The sequence below is a fragment of the Brienomyrus brachyistius genome, chromosome 4 (assembly GCF_023856365.1).
Source record: "Brienomyrus brachyistius isolate T26 chromosome 4, BBRACH_0.4, whole genome shotgun sequence".
NCBI lineage: Eukaryota > Metazoa > Chordata > Actinopteri > Osteoglossiformes > Mormyridae > Brienomyrus > Brienomyrus brachyistius.
Genome location: NC_064536.1, coordinates 33,350,261 through 33,363,628, shown reverse-complemented (window position 1 = coordinate 33,363,628; position 13,368 = coordinate 33,350,261).

The window sequence follows — 13,368 nt, the reverse complement described above, 5'->3', positions numbered from 1 at the left end:
CCCCAGTCCCTCCCGCAAGCCCTCCACTGAGGGAAGCGGGTCCAGGGCCAAAGGGCCCCATCAACCGGGAACACTCCCCTGGCGGACGGTCCCCCCAGCCCGCTCCCCGGCAGGACGGATCACCGCCCACTGTAGCGACCCGGCACGTCCCCCCCCTTCCCGACACTGCAGGATGATCTAAGGGAGACCCATACAAACAAAGTGCACCCCCCCCCCCCTCACCGCCCAGTAGCGGACCTGCGTCAACTGGGGAGCGGCAGACCCCCCGCCCAGCCCAGACCGAACCCTACAATTCACCTAGAAGGGCTCAGAGCATCCCTAGATACCCCGGACCGCCTGCCAGGGCCCCACCACGGCGCAGCAGAGCCAAGGACCACCCAGCCCGCAGCCCACAAGAGGAGACGGCCCACACCGGCCAGGGCCATCTTCTACCTGCCGGGCCAACCCACACGCGCAGGGCCAGAGACAGAGAGTTAGGGGGGACCCCTCAGCTCCCACTGATTCCCCGTCCCATGTTAATGTGAAGTGTGCATGTACAAGTGTGAGAGAGTTGTGTGTTTATGTCTACAATACATTAAAATTAGTGGGTGCAGTTCGAGTATGAGGGCCCCACCACTGGCAGATGGCAGAGTCCCCCATCCCCCTCCTTGCACCCCAAGGCCCTAATGTAGCATGGACTGTGTATATAACTAAAGTGCAAAAAGTAGGTGAACAGTCGAGGCACGGGCACCCCACCGCTGGCAGACGGCAGAACCCCACCTGCCTAAACCCACCTCCTCAGCCCTACTGTCATGTGGTGTCTAATGTGCAAGTAAAACCTCCCCACTGCCCCTCAAAGCTCTAGTGTTGTATGAAATGTGGTGTCCGGCCCAGGGGAGCAATAAGGGCGTGCAGGAGTGGGCCCCCCCCGGCACCGGGGCCAGATCCCCGACTGGCCCCGATTAGTCCTCATCCCCGACCCCACACAACCGGCAGGGGCGGCCAACCGAGGGGGTTCAGGGGCGCCACATTAACAATTGTTAATAAACATTCCACTATACATCTCAAAATTTAGCACACTTAATTCATTATCTTTGATACTGTTTCAAACATTTAATGTTCCCCAAACAGCAGCAGAAGAACCACAGCTTCATCTTCCTTGTATTTTGGCTCTTCTCTGTGTCAAGAGCTCTACAAGCTCAACTTTAATATTAATTTTCCACCACTTCTACATCTTCTATCTATACCAGACCCACATCTATCTCTACACCGCCAGTTTCCTCTCTGAAGAGTCTCAGAAACAATGCCAGCATTGCCTATCACTCTCACACCCTCCGCTCCCTTACACCAGTCTGTCACACCTCCCAGTCCCCCCATAACCTCCCCAGCCTGGACAGTGGGGGGTGTCGCTGGTGAGCACTCCTCCAAACCTTTCCTCTCTCCCCAGTCGATCACCTCGTCCCACAGGTCCCAGGCTCCCCAGTGCTGGTCGTTGGTCCAGGAAACAGCTTTCGGAATTTTCATTCTGGTTAACATAATTAACTAGCCGTCTGTGATACTCTCAAAGCCAAACTAGACACTGTGTATTTTCAACGTACTCCAGACATTTGCTAAATGCTATTCACCAAGAATGCCTATGGAAAGGGATGGAGCCTTCATTAGCTGCTCGTGGCATCGAGGCTACTCTGATAGAAGCGGCCAAATTGCTAAAACTGTTTCACAACCTATACAGTAACGCTGGCGAAATCAGGACGCTGCTTCGGTACGTTATAACATCGCCATGGTAATGAACCCAGCAAACGGTTAATCTTACTTCAACAACATGGGACATTTAAAAAGTAAACGTATAGGGGCTCTTTTCAGAATAACATCTTCAGATGAAACGCATTACGACAGACCGGATGAGTAAAACCAATCATATCAACCATAAGGCTTATTGTTTTTAAGTTTAACACAATTATTTTCTCTTACAATTTAAATATAAACAATCACATTACGAAAAATGGCCACAGCATCTACAGTTTAAGCTACTAATTTTAAATATATTTCAATTATATTTTGCGGCAATATTTGCATGAACTATATCACGACATAAAATGAAATATAAAATTAATTATGCTAACAAAACATAATCTGAAGAAATAGCAAGAAACATACGAAGAGATGCTTCTCACCGCTGCGCCATCGCTCTGTCAGAAAGTTTATGTTCAAACTGCACTGATTTTGTTTCTATGGAAACCAGCGAAATTTTTCATTGGTCGAAAGGATGAAGCTGTGTACTGACGCCATTTTCAACGAATAAAAACGAGAATTAATTGTCAGGGCGGGACGAATTTGAAGGTGAACCAATCAAAAGTAGTATGTTTAGCTCGTGCTTGTTTTGGCTGAGCGTGATTGGATTTGTTGATCTAACCGCCTTCAAGCCCGTAAACCATGTATCTACTTGTCAATGGGAAACCACGCAGTTCTGTCTATAAACACTGACTGTAATTTTTTTATGACATTATGTCTTTGCTATGCAGTATTACGGTAATGCGTAATACCGCGATGTTTGGGGCGTACCGCTGTTTTTTTCCATAGCTGTTGAACGCAATTAGCATATTAGCCACGTTGGTAGGTCCGCTTTTGAGCAAGAACACTATAGTTCTTGTTATTCACATTCTGTGTCCTGGTGTTTTTAATTTCTCATAATGTGAAGAAAGATATGTCATATACAAGTTTTTTGAGAGACTAAATTTTGGTTTGATTTATAATTTATTTAATGGTAAATAAAGTTCTTATATAGCCATTTTAGAATTAGTGCAGTCTTTCGTTTAGAATTAGCGCAATATTCTTAAAAACTGCATGTTCAAACCAAACGCCATGCCATAATAACTGCTTTACAGATATTTCATTCAGGAATCTATGGAGGGTATACTGTAGGTAGGCCTGTTTGTGTGTGTGTGCGCGCGCGTTTGGGTGGGTGGTTATGTACATAGTGCTATAAAAACATGTTATTTTGACTTTGTAGGGACATGTTTTCGGTCCCGAAAGTAAGATACTGAATTTTATTAAATTCTGTGAATGCAGTCAAATGAATAATTCAAAAAGTCTTGCATTTTGTTTGGTTGCTTACTGTTACTGCTTGGTAACTACTGCAATGTTTAAGGTTGCCATAGTTAGGATTGGGGTTACGCCCATACAAATGAATGGAGAATCCCCACAAAGATTCAAATACCTAATCTGTGTGTTTGTGTGTGTGTGTGGAGTAGGTGTATATTACATTGTGGGGACCAAATGTCCCCCACAATGTGACAAAAACCCCGTTATTTTGATGTTTTGGGGGGCATTTTCAGGTACTCACAAAGATCTGTAAATACAGTCAAAAAACTAAAAATGCCAAAAGTCTTGTATTTGGTTTGGTTACATATGGTTAAGGTTAGGGGTTGGTAGGGGTTAAAGTTGTCATGTTGGGATTACAGTTTTCCCCATAGAAATGAATGGAGAGTCCCCACGAAGATATGATTACACAGCTGTATGTGTGTGTGTGTTGTGTGTGGTATCAGATCAGTCCCTGAGAGTTCAGTAGTCAGGCGCCATGTTTCTGAGTCTGGTTGTGGAGGCCTGAATGCTTTTCCAGATGCCAGAGTGAAAAGATTATGTGAGGGGTGGGTGCGGTCATCCACAATGTTGGTGGCTTTGCGGATGGAGCGTGTGATGTGAATGTCCATGATGGAGGGGAGAGAGACTCTAATAATCTTCTCAGCTATCCTCACTATCCGCTGGTCTTATGATCTGAGGCGAGGCAGTTGCCAATTCAGACCGTGATGCAGCTGCTCAGGATGCTCTTGTCTAAGGAATCAAAAATGTGGTTCCATGGGGTTCCAGACAGTGACCTTTTTTGGAGACAGTGAGACTAAATTTTATACCTAGGTGCACCAGTTATGACATTGGTCAGGTAGGCTGTGGTCTGTTAGTTGGTGACAAGTGGCTGGTGATCCATGCAACCCAAGCAGAAGTGAGCAGAACTTGTATCAGCCAAATAGACAGGAGAAAGCGGATTTTTCATTGGACTTCAGGACTCCTGAGTAACAGATAAAGACAGAGAAACAGCAAAGTTATGGAGAATCAGGAAGTAAGTGCCAGTCTGCGCAGATCTGAGGTCAGTGAGACACACATAAGGCTCCTCTGATGCTCCTCTTCATCCGCTGATGGGCCTCCAGGTGAGAATCACAAATCAAACATAATAACAACTGACACAAAGGCCTGAGGTCAGACCCTCTGTATGCAGCACACAGTGTGTCTGCAGTCTCACCCTCACATCGTGTATGATGACATTTCTGCTTTTTAGATTAAGTGCCTGTCTGAGAATAACTTCTGCATCATGCTAATTATTTAGCTGTTTCGTGCTCATGGGCAAAAGAAAAATGAGGATTAAGTTAAATATATCAGAAATAAATTTCTAATGTGGCTCAAGGCCACAGTAAAGTGGACCATCACATCAAGTAAGTACAAAACAGCCTTTACTAATACGCTAAGGGTTAAAACAACATATAAGATGTGCATAATCTGACAGTATATCAGCGTGAGAGCAAGGCTGGCCCTGGAAGTGGTGTGCATGCAATGGCAGAGCAAAGTTAGAGACACCCGCTAAAAACTTTCATTTCATCTCACTTGCTCCTTTCTTCTTTTTCCTTCTTTTTTTCCCTCCTAATCTGTCCATCCTCTTCGGCCAGCTCACCCACTGCATCACCATGCCGCCTAAAAATGAAATAAATAAATTTTTTAAATGTAAAAAATGAAATCGATCAACATGAGAGGCCTATACAGAGTTTATAGAACCCCTCATGGTAAAGCAAACATGTTTGTCACAGCAGTGCATTCAGACCATGATTCTGCTAAAGCTGCCGGACAGGACAAAGGGAAAAAAAAGAAGAAGGTGGGGGTCAGTGCAGCAGTGGGTAGTTCAGGTCCAGAATGTAAAAATCCAGACCAAGATTTAGTTTCAACCAAACAGCTGAGTACTCTGTATCAGTGTCATTCTTAAAGTCGTGTTTCAACTTCTGGCAAAGTTCTCCCAGGAGCCTATCTCTGTTGTATGTACAGTTGGCATGTAATTCATTCCTGCCCAGGTCCCTGACAAACAGTTGGAGGCAGAATTACTTGTTATCAGAGTATGTGAATTTTTACACACACCAGCAGCTGTGACAGAATAAGATATTTCCTTTATACTGCTGCCACATAGTGGACACAAAGAAGACTGCAGTCAATTCTAAAATCAGTCGGTCAACATGCTACCACCACAGACTATAATCGGGAAGTGATCAAACTTCATGGAACAATATGAATATAAACAAACAGATGTAGTAAGTATATTGTGCAAAATGTATCTTCATCTTAACTACGCTGAATGGTGGAGTCCCAGAGTAAGTGATCCTCACCTGGAGGCCCATCAGTGAAGAAGAGGATGAAGAGGAGCATCAGAGGAGCCTTATGTGTGTATCGCTGACCTCAGATCTGTGGAGACTGACACTCACTTCCTGACTCTCCTTAACCTCACTGCCTCCCTTTTTGTGGGTTTTAAATGTTTTAAAAATCATCCATCTATCTTTGATTTTCATAAACTGTTTGTGCACTGATGCATTTCCTGTCTATTTCTTGTCTGTAAAAAGGAAAACAGTTTGATGCTGCTGTTGTCCTGCTCTTACCAGGAATAAATATTTTGATTTCATCTAGAATCTTATCATTTTAGAAACATGATTTCATAGCAAAATTATTGATAGCTGGTCTTCACAGTGAATCATTCATGCTCACAGAATTTAAACTACAAACAAATTAATCAAATAAGTCTAGTTCTTTTCTAAACTGTTACTTCCTCATATTGCAAATGAGCAAAGAGCAGTGAAATCAGACTTATTCTGAAAAGCAGAAAAGTCGTCATACAGGATGTGAGTGTGAGACTCTGCAGAAACACTGTGTGCTACATACAGAGGGTCTGACCTCAGGCCTTTGTTTCAGTCTTTATTATGTTTTATACAGTTTTAAAATGTCACTGCAGTAGGTCCTTTTCATATGTGTGGATCAGCACAAATCAAGAGGTCCGTTAGGAAGGTGTCTGTATGACAGGGGTGGGGGTATCCTGGGGGGGCAAAGTCAGGTAATTCACTTCATCTGGGTCTTATCAGCAGTCCTGTGTTTCTCTCAGCACCACAATGATGTTTCACACATAATGGGGTCCGTGGGCCTCCTCAGTTATATTCAGGCTTTCAAAGTTCTTCAATCATAAAAAGTCACATGGATCTGACACTCTGACACTGTTATATTAATTTGTTTAAATTCATTGAAAATACTATATATTACAGCTAGTATTTGGATCCGTCTGCTCTTTATCCGTTCCTCACTGGCATACCTGGGTCTCTGTGCAGTGCTTTCCGGAAGCATCAGAACCATTCATAAGGGAATCTATGTGTGGCTGCCCTCTAGTGGATACACAAAATTCGGCTACTTAAGTAGCTTGACTATATTTCCCTCCTAGTTTAGTTTAGTTCCTAATTTAATTTAACAGATGAAACTGAAGGCAGAACTGGAAATTAGTTTAGTCATGACTTCAGAAGTTACGCTGACAAGGGATTCTGTACAATCAGAAATGAAGCTGCTGGATGGGATGGTCATCGCCTGCTTTTTCCGACTGATGTAGGTCTGGATGTAAAGTTACAAACTGCTTAATGTGTATCAATCTGTTTTATAATGTTCACACAAAAAAAGTGCTTTTAATGTGTCTGCACCTTGTATCTCCCACAATGTGCTTCTGCATTTGATATCTTCTTGACTTGGGGATAAAGAGATTTAACTGGATGGATTTTACTTTTGTGAAGCACTACAGTCCAAAGCTGAACTGATTGTTCAAAGCTTTTTGGTTTTTAAGCAAAACTACTTCATTTAATTTATCTGAAACCCACTTTGCGCCTTTCTAGACTCAACAAAGCATCATTGCCAACAAAATAAGTGAGTTACAGTTAAATCAGGTAAAGAAGTTTCATTTGGAATTTACTGATCCAGGTTTTCAGCACCACGGACAGCAACTAGACTTACTGTCATTTAATGGGAGTGAAAGCAGAAACCAATAGATCACACAGGGATATTTTCATTTGATGGTGTCTTTCTTTTTACTTTTGATATGCCGTCTTCCTCCTTAGCTGATATGTGAGGCTGCTGTCAGCTGAGACAAGCTGGTGTGATTTTACGCAGAGTGATAAGTGGGCGGTCCTGTTTTCGTGTGTTACATTTTCATTTGATGTTGGCCAATATGTATGTGGTACTGTTTCCTCCTTAACTGACATGCACAGGCTGTTGTTAGCAGAGACAAGCTGGTGTATTTGTACTGCAGATTGAAAAGTGGGCGTTCCCGATTACATCACTCTTTTAAAGAGTCCCTGATTGGTGGGCTCTGACGAGGAGGGGTGACCTAAAAACTCCAAACCATTTATCCCTCCATCCATCCATCCATTTTCCAAACCGCTTATCCTACTGGGTCGTGGGGGGTCCGGAGCCTATCCCGGAAGCAATGGGCACGGGAACAAACCTGGATGGGGGGCCAGCCCATCGCAGCCAAACCATTTAAGTTTGTGAAATTCATTTTTAATAATTACCAATTTCAGAAAAATATGAAATGTTTTGTAAAGTATCAATTTATTAATCATGTATTTAAACAAATTATGCCCAGTATAAAAGACACATACAAAACTGTACAAAAGTCTTGGGCTGTCGAAGAAAATGATGTTCAAATGATCTTCATCTTGGTCTAGAATTTTAATATTTTGTCCGTCAAAGTGTGGCAGCCCAGTCATTTCAAAATCTCTTCTAAAGTTAGTAAAACATTTGCACCAACCATCCAATAGACCTATATCTTTTTATAACACAACTCCTATGGCTAATCAATGCATCATTAACATTTTGTCACGGGAGACGGCAGCGATCGCGGGCAGGCGGGTAAGAAGCAGGCAGACAGCCGAGAATCAGGGCAAACGAGGGGTTTAATCTCAGGGACGAGGGCACGAACATCAACTGACATCAATGACGGACAAAGGACTCGGGTAAGACACGGACTGAAATACACAGGACTGAGCAAATTACCTAGATACAGCTGGGTACAATCGGGAGAAAACACGTGGGTAATCAGGGGGCGTGGCACACAGGAGGAGCGGACGAGCCGGGCATGACACATTTGTTTAATTAAATTAATTAATTAAGTGAGCTGGTGGCAGAATTTAACAAATACATGGAATGGCTGGGGTGCCCCTGAGGAGAGGTTTAGGATCCAAAGCGTGGTTCATCTAGCGATCCAACAAGGCATCAGTAACTTTATGGAGAAAAGAAGAAATTCTTGTTAGTTTTTATTGTGTCACTTTTAATTTGCATATATTTTTATGATAATTGTGTTTTTGTTCTGAGCAAATATACACAACCCAATTAAATAGCATTAAACGTTTTCTTTGATGGCCCAAGACTTTTGCATAGTACCATATTTTTTCAGAATCAAGAGACAATTTAATAAAAACCAGTCTTACCTTCACAAGATAACGATTATTAAACATTAACCAGCAGGTGGCAGCAAAGCACTTGTGAATAAGTGGCCAATACGTGGTTGTACAGGTTGCCAGCAGATAATCATCCCCTCTGTGTTTAACTGACTCTCATGCTATGACTGTACAGACTGAGCAGGGCCGAGTGAGAGAGGCTTCACTGCAGTTAGCATAACCGTTTATTTTACAGCTCGTCTGACTCATTCTGCTCCACGAAGGTCATCTCCTCTGCCAGCTTCCTCTGATCCAGGGAGACCCTCTGCTTCTCTCTGATTGGTTCCCGCTTTCTACAGGAGGTCCAGTGCAGCTGAATGGTGATGATGGTGCAAATCAGGTAAAACACACCAGTCCCAGCTTTCAGTACAGCATCCAGAACCTGCTCCCACCTGTGAGACATATAATACACCAGTGTGTCTGTCAGTCACACATATCACATTTAAACCTGAAGAACAAAACAGTGAATCTGTTCTGACTGAAGTAAAACCACCTTGATAATCGACAGCAGCACCGATCAGCTCAGTCCTACATACAGAGCCAGCTGGACCAAAGAGCTGAATAAGAGGGTGGATGTGAACAGTAAAGTCTTACATGCTTTATAGAAACACGGTACAGCTACATCTGTACTATTACACAGGACACATGTGAGGAACAGGAGACATTAACAAAGAGCATGAAAATAGCTAGAGATTATCACACAACATGTTACACTATTTTGTAAAAACAGGCCTGCAGTCATTCCCCAGCAGCACAGGGCACAAGGCAAGGGCTCACCCTGGATGGGATGGGATCTCAAGTTTATTATTAAGAAAATGAAATAAAAAATATTTTTTTCCCTTAAAATTAAAATGACAGTTTCCCATTACTGTGTGATCAGGTAAATGCTGCTAGCTGGACCCCCACACTACTGTAAATGCTGCTGAATGCTTACCTCCGTTTTTCATTATCCCCTCCTTCTTCATCATGTGCAGAGAAAAGGAGAGCAGTGGAAACAGGAGAAAGGATAGTTAATAAAAAGCAGGGTTTGCACTGTCGCCTCACTCCTCTGGCACGTGTACTCAAGTCTTCGCTGGAGTTCCGTGTGTATGGAGTTTGCATGCTCCCCCTGTGTCATTGTGGGGTTCCCTCCAGGGACTCTGATTTCCCCCCACAGTCCAAAAACATGCTGAGGCTAATTGGAGTTGTCAAATTGCCGGTAGGTGTGCTTGTGCGAGGGAATGGAGTGTGAGCGTGTCCTGCAATTGGTTGGCACCCTGTCATGGGACGTTCCCTGCCTTGCGCCCATAGGGACCCTGAGTTAGACAAGCAGTTTCAGACAATGGATGGATGCAGAACTGGAACAGATATTACAGAGTACAATTGTAACACTGGTCTACGCTGCAATGAAAAACCACCTACAGACATGTTAGTCAGTCTGCACACCATTAGTAACAATTCATCCTCACAGAGATGAAAAAATGCCTGAATTATGTTGCAAGCTACATGGATTTGTCTGGATTTGTATACATAACAAGTGACTGGCTGTATGTCTGTGGAAAATGCTGTGATTTTTGTCATATTACAGACTGATCATAAACTAGAAGACACACATTCAATATTAAAGACACCAATTAGCCTGACTGTGCGTTTTTGGATTGTTGGAGGAAACCCACACAGCATGTGGAGAACATGCAGACTCCACACAGACAGAGCAGAAGCCAGATTCAAACCCCTAAACATGGAGGCGTGAAGCAACAGCGCCGCCTACTGGACCACCGTGCCACTATCATTGAAACAATAATCCCAATAAATAACTCTGCACAACAGCTGATAAATAGGGGATTATCCCCACAAAGAAGCACAAACCCCTTCGTGAGTGAAACTGCTGGGTTGATTAGTATGTATCTATTTATATTCAAGCATAAATAATTCACAGGCAGATTTAAATCAATTACTTATGTTTAACAGTAATATGAACTGGAATCTGCAGGATTCCACAACCAGCCACCAATACCAGCCAGTGTCCTTCCTCTCCAGCCCACTCATTGTCACAATGAAGGTTTTATTTTCTGTGTCATCCCTGATCAGGACAGGCCTCCCATGCAAACTCATTGATCTCTCTGATGCACAGGAGCCCCCAATCTTACACCACATCCTTTGTCTTTTGTTGTTTCCATAGTAACACTGACACTGTCTCCATTCACACCCGTCACCTCCTGTTTGTCCACTGACAGCCCTGGAGGACTTCAACACACAGGTAAAACACTCAAAGATTTGCACAGCAATGAAATGTTTATGAATATCAGCCCATTACAACATACATACTGTATGTAAATGTTTGGCCAATAAACTGACATTTTTTAACATATTGCTTATCATATTTAACCTCATGAAGTCGCCCGATTTAGCTGACACTGTTACTTCTTCCAAGTCTCGTTTATCATATTGAATTAAATTAAAATGCAGATTTTTAAAATATTAAAACATTTTTTTCATCAGTGTTTGTGTTAAGGTCCTTCCTTTTTGACTCAGTGACATGTTACATACTGTGCATCTCATTGGCTACAGTCTGCAGTACAGACATCTTACCATCAGTGACTGACAGATTAACCTGATCAGAGAGGCTCCACTGATCTTCACACCACACCAGTACCGATCGGAGTCCTCAGCTGTCAGATTGTTGATGGTCACAGTGAAGACTCGCTGGTCAGGATCATCTCTGACTCACACTTTACCCTCCTGTGGAGAGTCAGTGTGTACTATGGGAGTACATGACCTCACATTATACCCTCTGCACCAGTATTTCACATGAGTTTTATATCTGTCACCATAGGAACATGGGATTGTTACAGATCATCCTCTCTGTACACAGGCCCATTTCACTGTAGACACACTGTCAGCACCTGTGGGGAAAATAATTAACTGAATAAGGATTTTCCATCTTATGACATCTCTAAGTAATTATGCTTGGTTTGTGTAATACTTAGATTAGGTCATGTGTAATTAACAGAACAGTGATGATGTATAAAAGTCAAAGACCATCATTTTACTATAAGAACAAGGAAAACAAAACTAGTGTCTGATCTTGGGAAGGGCTTCAGCAGGATGTGGGATCGGGAATCTGAGCCTGGCAGTGTGTTCTAGGGTCTGAGAGGAAAACCAGGACCTTAAATCCCTAGTAAAAGGCCTAGATGAGGTGAATGAATGGGCTTGTCACTGTGTGGGATGGCCACACCCCTTAAGTACTATGGCCTTACTTGTAAACATATCCAGTCCTGTGATACAGGCCCTCTCATATTCCCTCTATACATGCTTCCTTTGCGCTCTATTTGTGAACGTTATTATGTAAAATATCATTGCTATGCTGGTGATACGCAGCTCTATCTGCCATTAAAACCTGGTGACTGCTGCTCTCTGGTGGCCCTTTCTAACTGTCTGGAGGATATTAAGAACAGGACAGCAATGACTTTCGTCCAGATTAATGAAAACAAGACAGAGGTAATGAGTTTTGGTCACTGTTCATGATCTCAGAGAACAATTAGGGCCTCATTCAGAAAACTTCCAGTCACATACTAAAAATCTTGGTGTCATCTTTGATTCATCACTGAGTTTGATAAACAAATAAATGCTGTTGTGAAGGGGTGTTTCTGTCAGCTGAGTTCAATAGCCTGGCTTAAACCACACCTTTCAGCCAAAGACCTGGAGAGTTACTCCTGCTTTTATCCTGATTGGGTTACTGCCGTTCTCTGTACCCAGGTTTACCAGAAGCATCTTTATTCTGACTACACCTTGTTCAAAACGGTGCTACCAGGCTCTCAACAAAAATTAGACACCAAATTTCCCCTGTGTTGGCTACATTGCATTGGCTACCTGTTAAGTTTTGAGAATTTCTGAGAATACAGTTTAAAGATTTCTTATTTCTTTCTAAGGCGATACATGGCATAGGTCCCCAGTCCGTCTCGGAGCTAATTCAGCCTTACACCGCTTCTTATTAGATGCATCTCTGTACTGACCCTGCACACACAGGAACACATTTTATTTATCTATTTAATCTGACTATTCTGCTTTGCACATCATGTATTTAACATTTATAGTGATTTTATATTTATTACAAGATTATTGTATAACTTTTGCACTGTTTTTTGAATTTGGTTGTTGCTTAGTCTTGTTTTTCCATGGAGCACCATTATACCAAAAAGAATTCCTTGTAGGGTCAACCTACTTGGCAATAAACCACAGTCTGATTCTGATTATTTTTTGTGTAACATTGTGTAACATTGGCCAATGTCTCTACTTTTACTATATATTTATATTATTTTGACCTACAGCACTTTGGCACAACATAGATTGTTTTTAAATGTTCTATAGAAATAAAAATAATTCAACTTGATATAGAAACATATTTCAAGTCATCCATCTTGCCGAGATGGGGGTTGCGCTGTGACCCCTGGTGGACAAATTATGCAGCAACAGCACTCATATCATGGTTGAAAGTTCTGTCTTCAGTCTCTCTGTTTCTTTTTAGTTATCATTAATTGGCCATTATAAACCAAATGCTGATAGCGATTTATCACAGACTCCTGCATTAATGAATTAAAATATTCATGATGAATAAAGAAGATGAATTGGCGCTAATGTGTATTTTTACTGTGTTATTGATAAGATAAATATTACAGTACACGGATCGCTCTGGTGTCTCAGAAATTGTCTCCATTTTTTCATACCAATTTATCATTAGTACAGTAGTGCTTGCAGTTCACAAATGCTTTGGCCTACAAACAATTTGGTTCGCAAAAACAAAATTTGGTCAATGAACAAACTCGACCAGATTCCTTTTTTTATACTAGTGTAA